Genomic DNA, 17254 nt, shown 5'->3' on the forward strand with positions numbered 1-17254 from the left:
GGATATGTGCCTTATGTTTCCTCAGGGAACCACTGGCTGGGCAATGTTGGGGTCTGAAACTATCCTGGATGCAGGGGATGTGTTCCCACTTTGATGCTCCAAAGAGACCTTAGAGATTCAAAGGCCTTGAGAGAATTACAATCACCCTTATATTTTGTAGGGACTTTGCTTTATGAATCTGGTTGGAGAAAAAGGACAGAAACACAGAACAAGGCTGGACATCTCTGAGTCCCAGCTAACTGTGATTAGAGTTCCAGCTACCAGGCTTCAGAGCAGGTGCTGAAGTTATTCACAAGCCACCTTTGAAGAAGCAAAAGAGGAAAGAGTTTAGGGAAGACAGCAGTGTGGTCAAAGGGCCGTGGGAATCGCATGGGGCAAGATGAAACAAGAGTCATTACTTGTTTCTTTGCTCTATTGGTTCCTTGGCATTTCTACTCCTGAGAACAAGTACATGGAGATAGTCAGAGGCATTGGTGGTGCCCCTGGCACCTGATGCTTCTGGTGATAACCAGTTTGTGGACAAGTCCCTGTGTCCAGAGCATATTTAGCCTCGTGATAACCCCAGTTTCTCCCTTATTGGGAAAGCTGACATGGCTCATTGCTGCTAACTCACAACTGAAGCATGGGATGAGGTCATGGTTGACCTGTATGCCAAGTTCCAAGCATGGAAAGAAGATTAGCTGTGGAAGCGTAGCCATTTATTAAACTTGTTTACCTTGTTCCTTAACTGGGGCTACTTCCCACATGTAGAATGTTTTTTTCCCCAGATTTTTGCATGGCAAAGTCCTTCTGCACATTCAGCATCATCTCAAATGAATCTTTGTCAGGCTTGCTATCCCTGGCCACTCCACTCTCACAAGCACTGACCCTGATACAAAAAGTGCCTAGAAACTTCCTTCCATCAAAACAATATTATAGTTACAAATGTGGAAAGGTTGGAGAGGGATAAACTGAGAGTTTGAGATTAATATATGTATACTACTTTAATAGATAATCAGTGGTACAGCACAGGAATTCCACTCAATAGTCTGTAATATCCTGTATGGGAAAAGAACCTAAGAAACAAAGGATACATGTGCCTGTATAAGGAAATTAATTTCTGATACAACTAATATTAATACAATGCTGTAAATCAACTACACTCCTATATAAATTAAAACCTGAATTAAAAAAAATGCTTGCGTGTAGAGACCCATGGAGTTCTTTAGATTCGCAGGATTTCAGATATGATGCTGGAGATGGCAGACTGGGTGCAGAAATCTAGATATTATCTGAGGTTTCCTTTTCCTGAGCTTTGGTGTCTTTTGCTTCTAGTGTCACCTTTGATTTGTTTTTGGAGGATCTAATACAAAGGCTTGGAGACACCAGCTGGGTGTTAGTTGAAGGATGAGAGGGAGGCGCTAGTGGGAGAGTGAAATCCCAGCTCCATAGCCTTGGGTTGGGGCATGTTTGAGGCACAACTTATATCTCAAGTTCCCTGTGAAAACAGGCTGTAGCTTCCCTCTCCATGACTTGCATGATATCAGACCCAGAGTGGTTTCATTCTTTTTCATGTCCTGCTTCCCCTGAGACCTCACTGGTTTCTTTGGAAGGATCTTTTTATTTTTTCTTCCAGAACTAGGTCTTCTTTGCGGAGAAGGCAGTGGCACCCCAATCCAATACTCTTGCCTGGAAAATCCCATGAATGGAGGTGCCTGGAAGGCTGCAGTGCATGCGGTGGCTGAGGATCAGTCACAACTGAGTGACTTCACATACACTTTTCACTTTCATGCATTGGAGAAGGAAATGGCAACCCACTCCACTCTTCTTGCCTGGAGAATCTCAGGGACAGGGGAGATTCTATGGGGACTGCTGTCTATGGGGACTTGCAGAGTAAGACACGACTGAAATGACTTAGCAGCAGCAGCAGGCCTTCACTGCTGCTCAGGACTTCTGTATTGTCAGCAAGCAGGGGCTACTCTGTAATTGCAGTGCACTGGCTGTTCAGTCCTGTGCTTCTCTTGATATAGGTCACAGGCTCTAGGTCACTCAGGCTCAGTAGTTTTGGGTCACCAGCTTAGTTGCCCTGGAGCATTTCCAATCTTGCCAAACCAGGTCTCAAATGCACATCTTAAGCACTGAATCAAAGGGAAAACACTCTGGAAGGAATTTGAAATAATTCACTTTTACATGAAACTAGGCATCCTGGCCTATTTATGAGGAGACTGATCAAAGATAGTCCCTGATTCAAGCAACCTCCTGAGATCAGGACTGATTCAGGTTCCCCTCCCAAGGGTTCCTACAGCATCTTGAAGCTGTCCTGCCATGTGGCTTTGTTCTTGCTTCCATTTCTGGATCCCACACTAGAGCACAGCTTCCAGAGGGCAGGGCTGTCACTTGACTCACTTCTAAGTATACATCAGTGGATATTGTCACACTCATACCCTAATGTCAAGACAAGGCTAACACAAAGATCAGTTATTCTATTATGACTGTTAGGTTTCAGGTTCAACGACTGTAATCAAAACCTAAATAACATTATCTTAAATACAAATTCAATTCTCTGTCATGTAATGTTAGTGCAGATTTCTCCACAGAGATGAGCGCCCACTTCTTTCTTGTCACATCTTCCACCTGTGCTACTTATTAAAATTAAAAATTAGAGAAAGGTAAAATATAAATATATTCACTAAACGCAACAAAATAATGACTATGTCATGTTAAACACATAGTAGTATCAGGATTAAGTTTGGATGCACATGGCAAAAAACTAAAACAACTATAACTTTAGCTAGATAAACTTAATTTTTCTCTCCCACTGAAACAAAGCTGGAGGTTGGCCAGCCCGAGCTTGGGTGGTATCCATCTCAAAGGTTAAATGATTGTCCAGTACAACTGCAGGAGTTCCAGTCATCACGGCTAAAACAGTTAGGAAGAAAGTAGGGAAGGGAAGAGTCCCGTCTTTCAGCTAAATCAGCTCCTTGAATGCAGTCTTCCAAGAAACCCCTCTTACAGATCTTCTTGCATCTCTAAGTCACCAGTCATGACTAAGAGCATGGGTGCATAGGAAGGGCAGTCCTGTAGCTACTGGGCTCATGGCTATATAACAAACTATTTTCAGTTTTGAAAGAGAAGCAGAGGATAGATCATTTTGTAGGTAGACTGCAGCACCTGCCTTAAAGAACAACAAATAAAATGAATGGAGTAGGCTGAATGGCTGGCCACAGTGTGGGAGCCAGGAGAAAGGAGCAGCAATGAGAAACAGCTAGAGGGATCTGAACTGTGCTTCAGAAAATAGAGGCAGACTGGTCGGTAAAAATCTTCTAAGGAATGAAGTGAGGATTACACATACCACATACTAATTTTTTTGAAAACTGTTTTTCCGACTCAGGCCCCAAATCTCTCTCAATTCTTCAGCTTCTAAATACCTTGTGTTTGTTACCTGATATTCTGACCTACTTGTTTCACCTTCCTTATTTTTGTTCACATCACTTCTCCAAGAGTCCACCAGCATTACAAGATCCAGTACTGAAAACTTAGCAACACTTTCTAGAAGTGGGTAGAAACACAATGACTATCTCTACTTAAATATTTATTTGTCCTGATCAAGGTCTTTTGAAAAGATTGATGCTATGCCCAAGTTGTGAAATCTCCTAATGACCACCAAGGAACTGATATCCGATGCAAAAGCGAGAGAGTTTTATTACCAAGCTCGAGCTGGGGCTCCCACTGATACCAACGCAGCAGCTATAGGGAGGAGCCCCAGCTGGAGCTGACCTCAGTGTAGAAATAAAAAGGAGTAAATTAACCACTTTTTGCAGTGCAGTATGGCCAAACTTTCATGTAGGCTGGCCCTCAGAAGGCACCTTTGACTTGGGAACTGTACACTGAGTCCAAGATATCATCTTCTGACTGCGGACTGGACACCCTGACCAAGCCGCCCCTTCCTTGGGCAAAACCTTTTTTGCCTCAACAGGTATTTTCTACCGCTCAGGTGTTGGTGACACATGTAGGAAAGAACCCGAAGAATCCCAAGGAGCCTGAACCAATGGCGCCGCTATACCCCATCTTGCAAGGGGGAATTGTTAGGGGAAGCACACTGATTGAAACCGCCCACCCTTGCCAGGCACCAGAGTAACCATTTGCATAAAACTCCTGTTTTATGACAGGAGATCCTGATAAGGAGTACGGAACTAATAAGCCTCCACCAACTGGAAGAGTTCGGGAAAGGTCTAAAGGAGACACCACGTGTACATTGTGAGCCACGTGGTAGAGCAGTTCTCCTGGGTTTCCTTACCCTGCTGTTCTCCACCTGGTGCCCTTTCCCAATAAAATATCTTGCTTTGTCAGCTCATATGTCTCCTCAGACAATTCATTTCCGAGTGTTAGGCAAGAGCCCAGTTTCTGGCCCTGGAAGGGATCCCTCTTCCTGCAACAAATGGTGACTCTGGTGGGACTCTTCTTCACCAAGACTGACATCCTGACCACTTGGGGTACTTAGGGGCCAGCTTGCCTGCCAATGAACCAGACCCAGCACAACTGGGACACTTTTGTCCCTGGTCTCCTCCTGATGTGGACAACTGGCCAGAGTGCCCCGACCGGTAAGGAACAAGAGACTTTATTGATCTCTCTCCCCTTCCCTTTCTCTTTCCTCTCCTTAACCCTCCCTATCCTTCCCTGTTTTTCTAGTCCCCCGGTCCTGGATGCAGGAATCTGGTAGAAGGGCCCTCAGCCTGAGCTGAGGATTGGAGACTAATCACCTCCTCTTGGCAGAGAACTCGAATTCTGGTTCTGGTTTCTGGTAGGGCCCAGTTCCATTCCTCCCTTCTCTGGAGGCCCAGGGAAAAGTCCTGTAATGCCTGGATGTCTGTAGGTGGCAGGAGACATCTGTAAGACCACCCCTTTTGCCCCCCTCCCCCTTCTTTTCAACCTGGCTTCCTTTCCTCCCTTGAAATCTTTGATGTTAGTACTTAGACCTGAAGTTCTGTGTCTCTATAGGAGGTTTTCTGAGAGAATGTATTCTTGTATTTAAGGACTTCCCTGGTGGCTCAGATGGCAAAACATCTGACTACAATGCAGGAGACCTGGGTTCAATCCCTGGGTCAGGAAGATCCCCTGGAAAAGGAAACAGCAACCCACTCCAGTTTCTTGCCTGGAAAATCCCATGGATGGAAGAGCCTGGTAGGCTACAGTCCAAGGGGTCGCAAAGAGTCAGACATGACTGAACGGCTTTCTTCTTTCTTTCTAGTGGTACCAAGGTTAAAGCATCTGCCCGCAATATGGGAGACCTGGGTTCGATCCCTGGGTCGAGAAGATCCCCTGGAGAATGAAATGGCAACCCACTCCAGTATTCTTACCTAGAGAATCCCATGGACGGAAAGGCTTGGTGAGCTACAGTCCATGGGTTGCAAACAGTCGGATACGACTGAGAGACTTCACTTTCACTTTCACTTTGATGAGGACTGCCGGGTTTATATGTGTGTGTTTTAACTCTGTGTTCTGTGTTGTGATTTTTGATGGCCATTTTGCTTTGTCTGGCCACCATGCGGTTTAGACCTGCCACCATTTCGTTAGAACTTGATTTTCTTTCCCTGTGCCTTGAGACCAGGGCTCTCAGGAACACTTATCTAGACCATCTCTAACTCCTGACACTGAGGGAAAAGGGGGAAAAAGAAAGACTTGAAGCTAGATCTTGTACTGTGTCTGTCTAAATATATATTGGTATGTCTCTGTCTCTGGGTAATATTTTTGAGGTTAATTTGTATATGAGCTCTATTTATTTGGCTTAAAAAAAGGTAAGCACTTGCAAATCAAGTAATTCTAAATTAAATAATAAATTCCAGGTTCATGTGAACTGGGAAATATTCAATGTTAAATACCTGATATTAATGTTTGTTTGTTGACCTATCTAATATAGAGATGTCTTAGAGTAATTAATGTTAAGTAGGATATTTTCATTGTACCTAGGTTTAATATAAGTTAAATATTATATCTGTTACAAGTTTGCAGATTCTCATCGCATGGGAAGCGAGGGACTCCTCTGGGAGAGAGTGTCCCCCAGCACTGCTCTTACAACCAGCTTAGACCCTGAGACCCTGGCCAGGAAATACATGACTAGCCCACAAAAATTCAAAAGGAGAGGTCAGCTTTTGTCTGAGGGTATCACACAGAATCCTATCAATTATGCCTCTTGTCCTAAGATCACTTATGGATCCCACCTTCCTGATTCTCTGTTATAGCCACTTCCCCACTGTGTGCCCATGAACATGGGGTGCCTTTTTTTATTAGTTGCTTTCACATCTTAAGGCTGCAGCCAAACTCTCTCCACTGCTGGGTAGCTGCTCCCTAAGAAGACCAGTTTTCCTCATTTTCTCAGTACTGTCCCTTTTTTTAAACTGACATTTATCTGTACTGTGAACTTCCTATGTCCTAGGTAGCACTGGACAGTTGGTCATCTTATCATAACTCTGTTCAGGCTGGTGAAATTCTCCCTGATCCTCTGTTCACCACATTATAGAGTCCTCTAACCATGCTCCCCACCTCTAAGGGCAGTGGGTGTAGCCCTCTTGTAGCTGCACAGACCTCTCTGGACCCTTTTAGGACCCTGGTCAGAGCCATGCTCAGAAGGCCTGGGGATTATAGAATCCATGGGTTGTTTGTGTATCTATGTGCTTGTGTGTTTGTCTGTATGTGTTTTGTATGTGTCTCTGTGAGTGCTTGTGTTCCTCTGACTAGCTATGCATATTTTTATGTCTCTGTGTAGATTTATGTGTGTCTGCTTGTGTGTTTCCAAGTGTCTGTGTGTCTGTGTGTGTCATTGTGGGTGGTGTATATGTCTGTGTGAGTGCATGTCTGAGAATGCATTTGTGTGTGTCTGCCTGTGTCCATGTACATTAGCAGGAGCATCACTTGGGCTGACCCTCAGAGGGACAGGCTTACCGGTCTATGTGTAGAGTCCAGTCATCTGCTTAGACCAATGGTACCCAGTTGAGCTCTCCCTTATAGTAGCGGTGTCCACCCCACCAAACATCACCACACTGCCCTCCTGCTCGTCTCTGTAGAGAGAAGTGGTGGGGGGATCCTTGGAGGACAGTAATAACAGCACTGTCTGAGAGCTGTGCTGGTCCAACCATCAATGCCCTAATGATGTCCCCATGTACAGATGCAGAGTCTAGGAGAGATAGAGATCCAGACTGAGGTCTGCTACTGTCTCATGGGTGGCACAGAGGAGGTTAGAAGCTGAATCACTTGTTTCAGCTCCACCCACTATGTCTTCTGAAGATGCCCTGGACCTTCAGCAACCTGAGTGCTCAGACACCTTCAGAGGACTGGGTGCTCAAGTGTTTCGGCTTTCCCAGTGTCCACCTTGTCATTTTTCAGGAAACTCAAAGGCTTGGAGTTCTAAGGGTGTGGGTTCAGTTCACCCAGAGTTGGCTCCATTGGCCTGTGACCTCCATTGTCCAAAGGGCCCCACACTCAGAAGGGACCCCACCTCTGCTCTCCCTGTCTTGAAATTCCTAATATTTCTTGAACAAGGGCATGCTTTTGTGTCCCACGCTTTCATTTCTCACTGGCTCCACAAATTGAGTAGCTAGGCCTGGGCTCTCTTTAAATGCTAATGAGGAAGGAGAGACATCTACCATTCTTCTCCTTCCTTCCTTATCAAATTCATAAGCAAATCGTAATGCTTTTTCCTCCAACTTGTTTCCTGTTGCCTTCCTTTTGCCTCCCTCATGAATCACCCCCTAGACCAAGTTACTGGTCTTGAGCCCAGGAGTAGGGTTGTGTTCCAATAAAATTTTATTTATAAAAGCCAGTGGTGAAGCCAGATAGGGCCCTGGGGCCATAGTTATCTTTGGTTATATTATTCTCTGGATACTTCTTTATCAAGTTTTCTATAATTTTTGTACAACTGAAAGCATCTTACAGCTTATTTGGAGAAAGCAAATGTCCATCTCAGACTTACTTGCTCAAGTAGAAGGCAGAAACAGCCTTAGAAATGGCACCTTCATTCTTCAGCTTGTCAAAGATGGGGATGGCTCTAGAGCAGGATTGGTTGGGGTAATTCAAGCCCAAGACGCCATCAGATCTTCTGTCCTCAAACCCGTATTCCGCCACACTTAGACTGAATGGCTGGTCAGTACTTAAAAAGTCCCCAATCTGTGGGAGAGAAGAGCGTTCCCACTTACAGATACATGAAGTGGGGCTAGGACTGGGCTGGGGTGCATTTCCATTAGATCCTTAGAGAAGAATTGAGGCTGGGCTGTCTTTGGTTGCCCACAGATGGTTAGAGCAAGGTAGAAAGGGAATTTGGGTTCCATTTGAGAGAGGGTATGAATTTTAAAACATTTGTCCCTCTGAAAAATACCACATGAGTGAGTCAAATTTGCCTTGTGGCTTCTGTCCAGGTGGGGCAACCAAGAGTCAGGCAAGGTCCCATTGGTGCAACCTTATGGACAAAACAATTGAGAGCAAGATAGCCTTCTCTTTGGCATCACTGTGACCTAATGACAGGAATGGACTGAATTCTCTGTAAAGTACTGTGGATTCTGCATCTGTCTAGGAAGACAGAAGCCGAAAACACAATCTTGCTTGCAGGGTTCTATGAAATTACTCCCTGGGGAATTCACTTTTGGGGATATGTGTATATTTATGTGAGTATGTATGAGACAGAAAGAGAGAGAGGGGAACTACTCAAGTATTTTGGGGGAGGCAAGCCATAGATTTATTAGACTTTCAAGAGTCCTCTAGAGCGAGAGAACTTGTTTATTACGCCACTTGACTTCTCAGGCCTCCAGTTTCCCACTCTGGATACCTGAAGCCCATGACTGCCCCCAAGGTACCCAGATCAGTTTTATCCTGTCCCCAAACACCCCACTGCAGCTTCATTCCTGAAAAGCCAGCCTAACTCCACCTTTTACCACATGTGTGCTCTCAGCAAGGCCCTTGCTGTCTGGACCTCAGTTTCCTCATATGTCTCATGAGCTAACCAGAGTAACTGCTTTGTGGGGTTGTTGCAGAATTAAACCAGTTATCACCTGACAGTGCCTGGAACAGTCTGTGAGTATAAAAGTGGGTGATTCTATCCCTTCTCGCTCCAAGCCAAATGAAACTTGAGCTGCTCATGGGCAGAGGAGCTGCAAGTCCACACGTCAAGCCACACTCTGGGTTAGATAATTTGCTTGCTCATATGTCACCATGGGCACTGCATCCCCAGAGACATGATCCTGTGGATAAGATGGCCAATATCTACGGGAGTTAGGCTAGGAAGGGTCCTGCCAGATGGTCCTGCATCTGTTTCGCAAGCAGTGGTCGCCTCATATCCAGTCCTGTCTCAGCATTTGTTACACTGTTACCCGAACTGTGTCATGAGCAACAACTCTTTTCATTCTCCCAGCTCCATAGATGATCCTGAACATCTTATTGGTAGGCCGGAAGGTGGAAGATTGACGATGTCTGAACCTAACGTGTGTAGCTGCAGACCCAAAAGATGAGTGCCATCAGTTTCCAAGGGTGGAAACAGGGCAGCAGGCTAAGTGAAAGATGGTCTGGGTAGGAGGTGTCTGTACTCACAACAGGCTGAGCTGTTGCAAAAGACAGAGGGCACCCACAAAACAGATGAGCCTGTGTCAAAGACAACCTGGAATTCCTGAGGGGTGTTCCAATAGTGATGTTACCCACGTAGAATATCTACATGGAGAAGGAGGGAGTTTGTTAGTGCAGAACTGGCTACGCTCTATCCCCGCACTGATGACTCCCTCTGGTGTCACATATCTCTTGAGATCACTTTGTAACCACCATTCAGTTCACAGACTTTGGTCACAGAGGTATCTGCGTTTGATGCATGTTTCCTGTGCTACACTGTATGCAAGATATTGACTCTATAACCAGGCGTTGAAGTGGTATCTCCTGCATGGGAAGCCCAGAGTCATAACTATGGGCCTCCAGGACTGCTGGACACCCAGGGAAGTCCTGGTGCCTTCATTTGAGAAGCTCTGTAGTCTCTTCAGACCCAGCCTTAGCACCCTCTTCTCCAGGAGGTCCTTCTTGATCAACTTCAACCACTCCCTCTAAACTCAGACCACATCCAATCAACACCACACAGGTGACCCTTTCATTTAACATGTATTTACTCTTTACCTATCTCTCAGGCTGGCATGGGCATTTTTGAAGACAAAATAAGCCATTTTTAATCTAAAAACAGTAAGCGCTATGTTAGATTCTTATGGCCATACACAGAATACAGGTTCAGTAACTTTTTCCTGCTGCATCTGTGGAAACTGAATTCCTCTACCTGGGGATTCACGGTTGGTTTGAAGTTGGTTCTACCTTTTGATCAGTGATGGTTCACTCTTCATTTGTAACTGACGTGCTTATTTAGTTCAGAAGGAACAATCACCCTCAAACTAATGACACATGTTTGACACAGAAATGAATATTTACCTGCCACCTGGTAATGGCCAGGCCCAGTCACAAAGACCACCAGTTGAGGATGAGAGTGCTTCTCCTCTGGGTGGGGCCCCTGTTTCCCAGTGTCTCGGCCTCTGGCAGGAACCCCAACCCCACCATCCCACCTGGCACCTCCAGATGAGCCCCATGCTAAGCTAGAGCACCAGGGAGCCCTGTGGAGCACCATCCTCCCCAAATACTCACATCTCTGATGTTTCTCAGTGGGTGAATAGTTAGATTTGAGCCATGAAAAGAAATCTGGGACAGCCTGTAAGCATGCTCCTTCAAGAAATTGTTCAGCATGTTTTTTCCACTGAGGGTTTTTCTCATGGTCTTCACTCTCCTTAGAGGTATTCTTTCACTGAGCATTTGACAAAGAAACATGTCAATGTATGGCAAAGGCAATACAGTATTGTAAAGTAAAATTAGATAAAAATTAAAATTAAAAAAAAAGAAAACAAAGAAGATTCTACAATTAGCTGTATGTGTTAAGGTATAACTGTCATTTTAATGGCCCTGTGCGTTTTCTAATCATTTTTATGAGGAACATTATTATCAGAATTTTATGCATATACCATGGCAAAAACATAGATTTGAATACAGGTTCTTTTCTGCCATCTTGGGTAAGCCATATGACCATGTGTGCCTCAGTCTACCCTTCAGCAAAATGGTGGAATGTAACAATACAAACCCTCCAAATAGGATATCTTGGGGATAAGCCAAGTGATGGATATAAGGTACCTGATAAATAGGAAGTGTCATCAGTGACAGCCATTAGCATTGCTGTTGCCATCCCACACATTCCTTCTCAAAGAACCTCAAGGAAGGAGGTAGAAGGGGGACTCTTATTCTCTTTTACAAGGGAGCAATTTGAAATGCAAGAGGTTTCTGAGTTGGGTGTTGTCACACTGCTTGTCAGATATAAGACAGTGTATCTTTCTACATGTTGAAAGAGAAGAGAGAGTTGAAAGAATAATCCAAGATATAGGGAACAAGCAAGGGAAATTCAGAGGCTTGAGAAGGAAGGACAAGTCAAATGAAAAATTAAAAGCAAGCAATACAAAGAGAAATAGACTGCCAGTGACTTCCAAAGAGATGGAGAGATAAATGACAGTGATACAGAGATGCAGACATAGGCATATACACACTGAAATAGGGGAAAAAGAGGACATATTCAATAAAATGTAGAAAAGTGCTATTCCACAGGACCACATCAACATCTGTATTGACTGTGCACTGAACAGTTGCAAGGAGTTGCATTTTCAACCCCAAGTGTTGTGCAACTCAAATCTACACCAAGACCTTGGCATCCACAGTTCCTATAGGAAGTTACTTATTAATAAATAAGAGTTGAACTTTAAGACTCTTATGGAAATATTCCTTTCCCTTCTAAACCTGATGGGTGGAAGAATAATTGGATGAAAAGAAAAATCCGAGAAAAGAATATGATGTGACATACGGTGCCCATACTTACTTGACTATGCACTCTGAGAAGGCCACCAGCCCGAAAAGCACAAGCCAATTCATGCGTCTTTACTGGCTCCAAGTACTCAGGGAAGTTTAGGTTCTTAGCATGTAGTGGTGACCGGGAGCCCCTAGTTATATATGCTCTGACATGCCCTAGTTTTTTCCTATCAGGCCACTAAAAGATCTGAAAAAAAGAAAAAAAAACAATAACACAAAGGTCTTGATAAAAACTTTGCCTTCATTAGTGTCCTTGGCAAATGGACTTTGAAGCTTTTCAGAATACAGAGAATTAAACTGTAATCTCTTCCTTGAATCTTGGCTGGAAAATCAAACTGATCTGCATGAATATCTAAGAAGACAGAAAACCTTGCCTAGTTGGAGAAAAAACTGCTAAGAACATTATGAAAATGGAATAATAGGGGCCATGCTCGACATGCATGGTTTCATGTAATCTTCCTAGCCACTTCATGAGATATGCATTGCTGTCTTCACTGGTGAGGCATTGCTAGGATGATAAGTTGTCAAATGGCAAAGTGAAGACTTCAGGGACAGCCCAGGGACATACAACTGGCTTTAGGTAGTGGGTCTAATGGCAGACATAGGGGCACCTATGATGCCAGGCTGCAACAAAGATTTAGGGCAGAGCAGTACTTCAATTGCATGGTTTCTGTATTGGAAGAAATGTCAGATGCATCCACAAGATATTTTCTATCATTCAACAACTGTACAAGTAAGAACTGTGTGCTCGGTTCTGGGTTAAAGGCTTCAAAGTCAAAGTTGATTAAGACAAATGTAGTCTTCATCTTAAGAGAGCTAGAAGTCTAGTTCTCACAAACTCATTGCCCCAGGAGCCAGGAGATATGATACTAGGACTAGTTGGCCATGTTGGAATCTGGGCAGCACAGGCCTTATTTCTGTTAGGAGCCTTTCCTTCACTTCACCCATGCTGTAAAGCAGGCCAGTTGGCCATGTTTTTAAGAGAATCAGAAGTTTGGATATTTATGTACAATCTGTTGATTTTAATGTTAGCAACTAATTTTATTTTCCTGAAAAAAAAAAAAAGTGGGAACAAAATCTCCACAGTGGTGTGCTGGAATCAGCCTTCAGTCTGTGCAGTTTTTTTGTTTCTGGCCTAGATTTGGGAGTGCAGTGGGGACAGAGAGGAATTTAATTCACGTTGGTTGATCTCATTTTATTTTTTTAATTTGTTTTTACTTTATTTTACTTTACAATACTGAATTGGTTTTGCCATACATTCATGTGAATCCGCCATGGGTGTATACGAGCTCCCAATCCTGAATCCCCTCCCTCCTCCCACCCCATATCATCTCTTTGGATCATCCCCGTGCACCAGCCCCAAGCATCCTGTATCCTGTATTGAACATAGACTGGCGCTTCGTTTCTTACATGATAGTGTACATGTTTCAGTGCCATTCTCCCAAATCATCCCACCCTCTCCCTCTCCCACAGAGTCCAAAAGTCCGTTCTATACATCTGTGTCTCTTTTGCTCTCTCACATACAGGGTCATCATGACCATCTTTCTAAATTCCATATATATGTGTCAGTATACTGTAGTGGTGTTTTTCTTTCTGGCCTACTTCACTCTGTATAATTGGCTCCAGTTTCATCCATCTCACTAGAACTGATTCAAATTTATTCTGTTTAATTGCTGAGTAATACTCCATTGTGTATATGTACCACAGCTTTCTTATCCATTCATCTGCTGATGGACATCTAGGTTGTTTCCATGTCCTGGCTATTATAAACAGTGCTGAAATGAACACTGGGGTACATGTGTCTCTTTCTATTCTGGTTTCCTCTGTGTGTATGCCCAGCAATAGGATTGCTGGATCATAAGGCAGTTCTATTTGCAATTTTTTAAGGAATCTCTACACTGTTCTCCATAGTGGCTGTACTAGTTTGCATTCCCACCAACAGTGTAAGAGGGTTCCCCTTTCTCCACATCCTCTCCAGCATTTATTGCTTGTAGACTTTTGGATCGCAGCCATTCTGGCTGGTGTGAAATGGTACCTCATTGTGGTCTTGATTTGCATTTCTCTGATAATGAGTGATGTTGAGCATCTTTTCATGTGTTTGTCAGCCACCTGTATGTCTTCTTTGGAGAAACAGACTGAATGCATACTAAACATGCTGAATCATTGGAAAAGATCCTCCTATTAGGAAAAATTGAAGGCAAGAGGAGAAGCAGAAGACAGATGATGAGATGGTTGAATAGCGTCACCAAGTCGATGGACATGAGCTTGAGACTGCTCCGGGAGTTGGTGATGGATAGGAAGGCCTGGCATGTTGTAGTCTATGGCATTGCAAAGAAACAGACACAACTGAAGGACTGAACTGAACTGAACAAATTGAGAACAAAGAATAATAAATCTAATTGCATCAAGTTGTTGACTAGCTACCTGTAACAACACATTACTTAAGTGGCTTTACAATTCAGACTTATGACTCTACATTCAGAGTGGAATATTTTCTAAGGAAAAACAAAAATCCTGCCCATCAAAACAAAAGCGAAGAAAATCAAAAGGAAAAAAGGAGAGAAATCTGACACTATATTCATCAACTTCAGTTCAGTTCAGTTGCTCAGTCATATTCAACTCTTGTGAGCCCATGAACTGCAGCACACAAGGCCTCCTTGTCCATCACCAACCTGGAGCCCACACATATGCATGTCCCTTGAGTTGGTAATGCCATCCAGCTGTCTCATCCTCTGTCATCCCCTTCTCCTCCTGCCCTCAATCTTTCCCAACATCAGGGCCTTTTCAAATGAGTCCACTCTTTGCATCAGGTGGCCAAGTATTGGAGTTTCAGCTTCAGCATCAGTCCTTCCAGTGAACATTCAGGAATGATTTCCTTTAGGATGGACTAGTTGCATCTTCTTGCAGTCCAAGGGACACTCAGGAGTCTTCTCCAACACCACAGTTCAAAAGCATCAAATCTTCGGGGCTCACCTTTCTTTACAGTCCAACTCTCACATCTATACATGACCATTGGAAGAACCATAGCCTTGACTACACGGACCTTTGTTGACATAGTAATGTCTCTGCTTTTCAATATGCTGTCTAGATTGGCCTCAACTTTTCTTCCAAGGTGTAAACATATTTTAGTTTCATGGCTGCAATCACCATCTGCAGATTTTGAGCCCAGAAAAATGAGGTCCACCACTGTCTCCACTGTTTCCCCATCTATTGCCCATGAAGTGATGGGACCACATGCCATGATCTTAGTTTTTTAAATTTTGAGCTTTAAGCCAACTTTTAACTCTCCTCTTTCACCTTCACCAAGAGGTATTTTATTCTCCACTTTCTGCAATAGGGTGGTGTCATCTGCATATTTGAGGCTATTGATATTTCTCCCGGCAATCTTGATTCCAACCTGTGCCTCCTCCAGCCCAGCATTTTCATGAGGTAGTCTGCATAGAAACTAAATAAGCATCGTGACAATATAAAGCCTTGAAGTACTTCTTTCCTGTTTGGAACCAGTCTGTTGTTCCATGTCCAGTTCTAACTGCTGCTTCCTGACCTACATACAGGTTTCTCAAGAGGCAATTCAGGAGGTCTGGTATCCCAATCACTTTCAGAATTTTCCACATTTTATTGTGATCCACACAAAGTCTTTGGCATAATCAGTAGAGCAGAAGTAGGTTTTGTTCTGGAATTTATTGCTTTTTTGATAATCCATCAGATGTTGGCAATATGATCTTTGGTTCCTCTGCCTTTTCTACAACCAGCTTGATTATCTGGAAGTTCATGGTTCATGGATTGCTGAAGCCTGGCTTGGAGAATTTTGAGCATTACTTTACTAGAGTGTGAGATGAGTGCAATTGTGTGGTAGTTTGAGCATTCTTTGGCATTGCCTTTCTTTGTGATTGGAATGAAACTCAGCTTTTCCAGTCTCTAGTTGTATTTAATTCTATCATCTTGCTCTTTAACATCAGTTTGTCCCATGTACTTTCTTTCTATGTCTCTTTTTATCTCTGACTTCTTTGCGACTGAGTAGGTTTTTGGATTCCCTTTTATATCCTTTGTCACTTTATTCACTGTAACTGTTTTTTAAGTAGTTTTAAGATCCATGGTATGCATCTTTAACTTGCCAGTCTATCATTATTAATTATGATAATTATTGAATTATTTATTAATTTATCATTTCTTTGTCTGTACTGGGTCTTAGTGTGGCATGCAGGATCTTTCTTGTGGTAGGGACTCTCTATTTGAGGAGTTCAGTACTTGCAGCATGTAAACTCTATTTGAGACATGCAGGCATAATTGCTCAGTGGCATGTGGCATCTTAGTTCTCTGGCAAAGGAACATATCTTTGCCATTTGCAAATGCTTTGCATTGCAAAGCAGATCCTTAACCACTGGACTGCCAAGGAAGTCCTTATATTTACCTTCTAATACATATTACATGTTTATCATTTTGGATACTGTTCATTCCCCCTTTAGATCCAGATTTTCACTTCATTTTAAATTCCTTCTGACCTGATATCTTTAAAAAAACATTTATTACATTGGTCTGTTGGTGGTGATGCAATCTTGTAGTTGTTGTCTGTCTGAAAAAGTATTCTATCTTGTTTTTGATATGTAATTTTCTTGTGTATAGAATTCTGAGTCAATTATATTTCTCTTGCAATTAAGATGTGGTGCCAGTGTCCCCTGACTAACACTGTTTTCTTTGCCTAATCTTCTGTCATCCCCACTTTTTGTTCTGTTGTGTCTGTTTTCTTTCTGGTTGCATTTCTTTGGTTGATTGTCTTAAATCTTGAATTATGATGTGCCTTTGTAAATCTGTCATATTTCAGGTCCTTGAATTAATTGAATTTCTGTGTTAACGGTTTTAAAGCTTTCATCATTCCTGGAAATTTTTCAACCAGTAAATATGAAGTTGTTTGCACTATTCTCCTGTCTTTCACTTCCTGTGTGATTCTATTTACATATATTTTACCACTCTTAAAGTTACTTCAAAGGTCTCTGATGCACAATTAATTTTTCCCCAGAGTCTTTGCATTTCTATTCTACATGTCTCTATTTAACATACTCAATATTCTTCAGTTTCATTAATATAAGGATTATTGATGTAGTAAGCATTTTAATGTCCTTGCCTGCTAATTATGTAATATATAATTTACTTGTGTTTTTACTAATTGATTTTGCCCTCATTATGGATATTTTCTTGCTTCTTTACACATCTGGATTTTTATTCTTTTTAAATTTATTTATTTATCTTAATCAGAGGATAATTACCTTACAATATTGAGATGAAACTAGGACAAATACTTTCACAATTTATATGGAAAATTTAAATTGGATCGTGGATGTGGTCACTTTACATTTGGATGCTG

At 42.8% G+C, this 17254-nt stretch overlaps 1 pseudogene; it reads right to left on the reverse strand.

The window, feature by feature from the left end:
• Positions 1–6914: 6914 nt before the first annotated feature.
• LOC138427308 (pregnancy-associated glycoprotein 4-like) lies at positions 6915–11955 on the reverse strand (annotated as a pseudogene).
• Positions 11956–17254: the final 5299 nt, after the last annotated feature.

Source organism: Ovis canadensis, chromosome 21, assembly GCF_042477335.2.
Source record: "Ovis canadensis isolate MfBH-ARS-UI-01 breed Bighorn chromosome 21, ARS-UI_OviCan_v2, whole genome shotgun sequence".
NCBI lineage: Eukaryota > Metazoa > Chordata > Mammalia > Artiodactyla > Bovidae > Ovis > Ovis canadensis.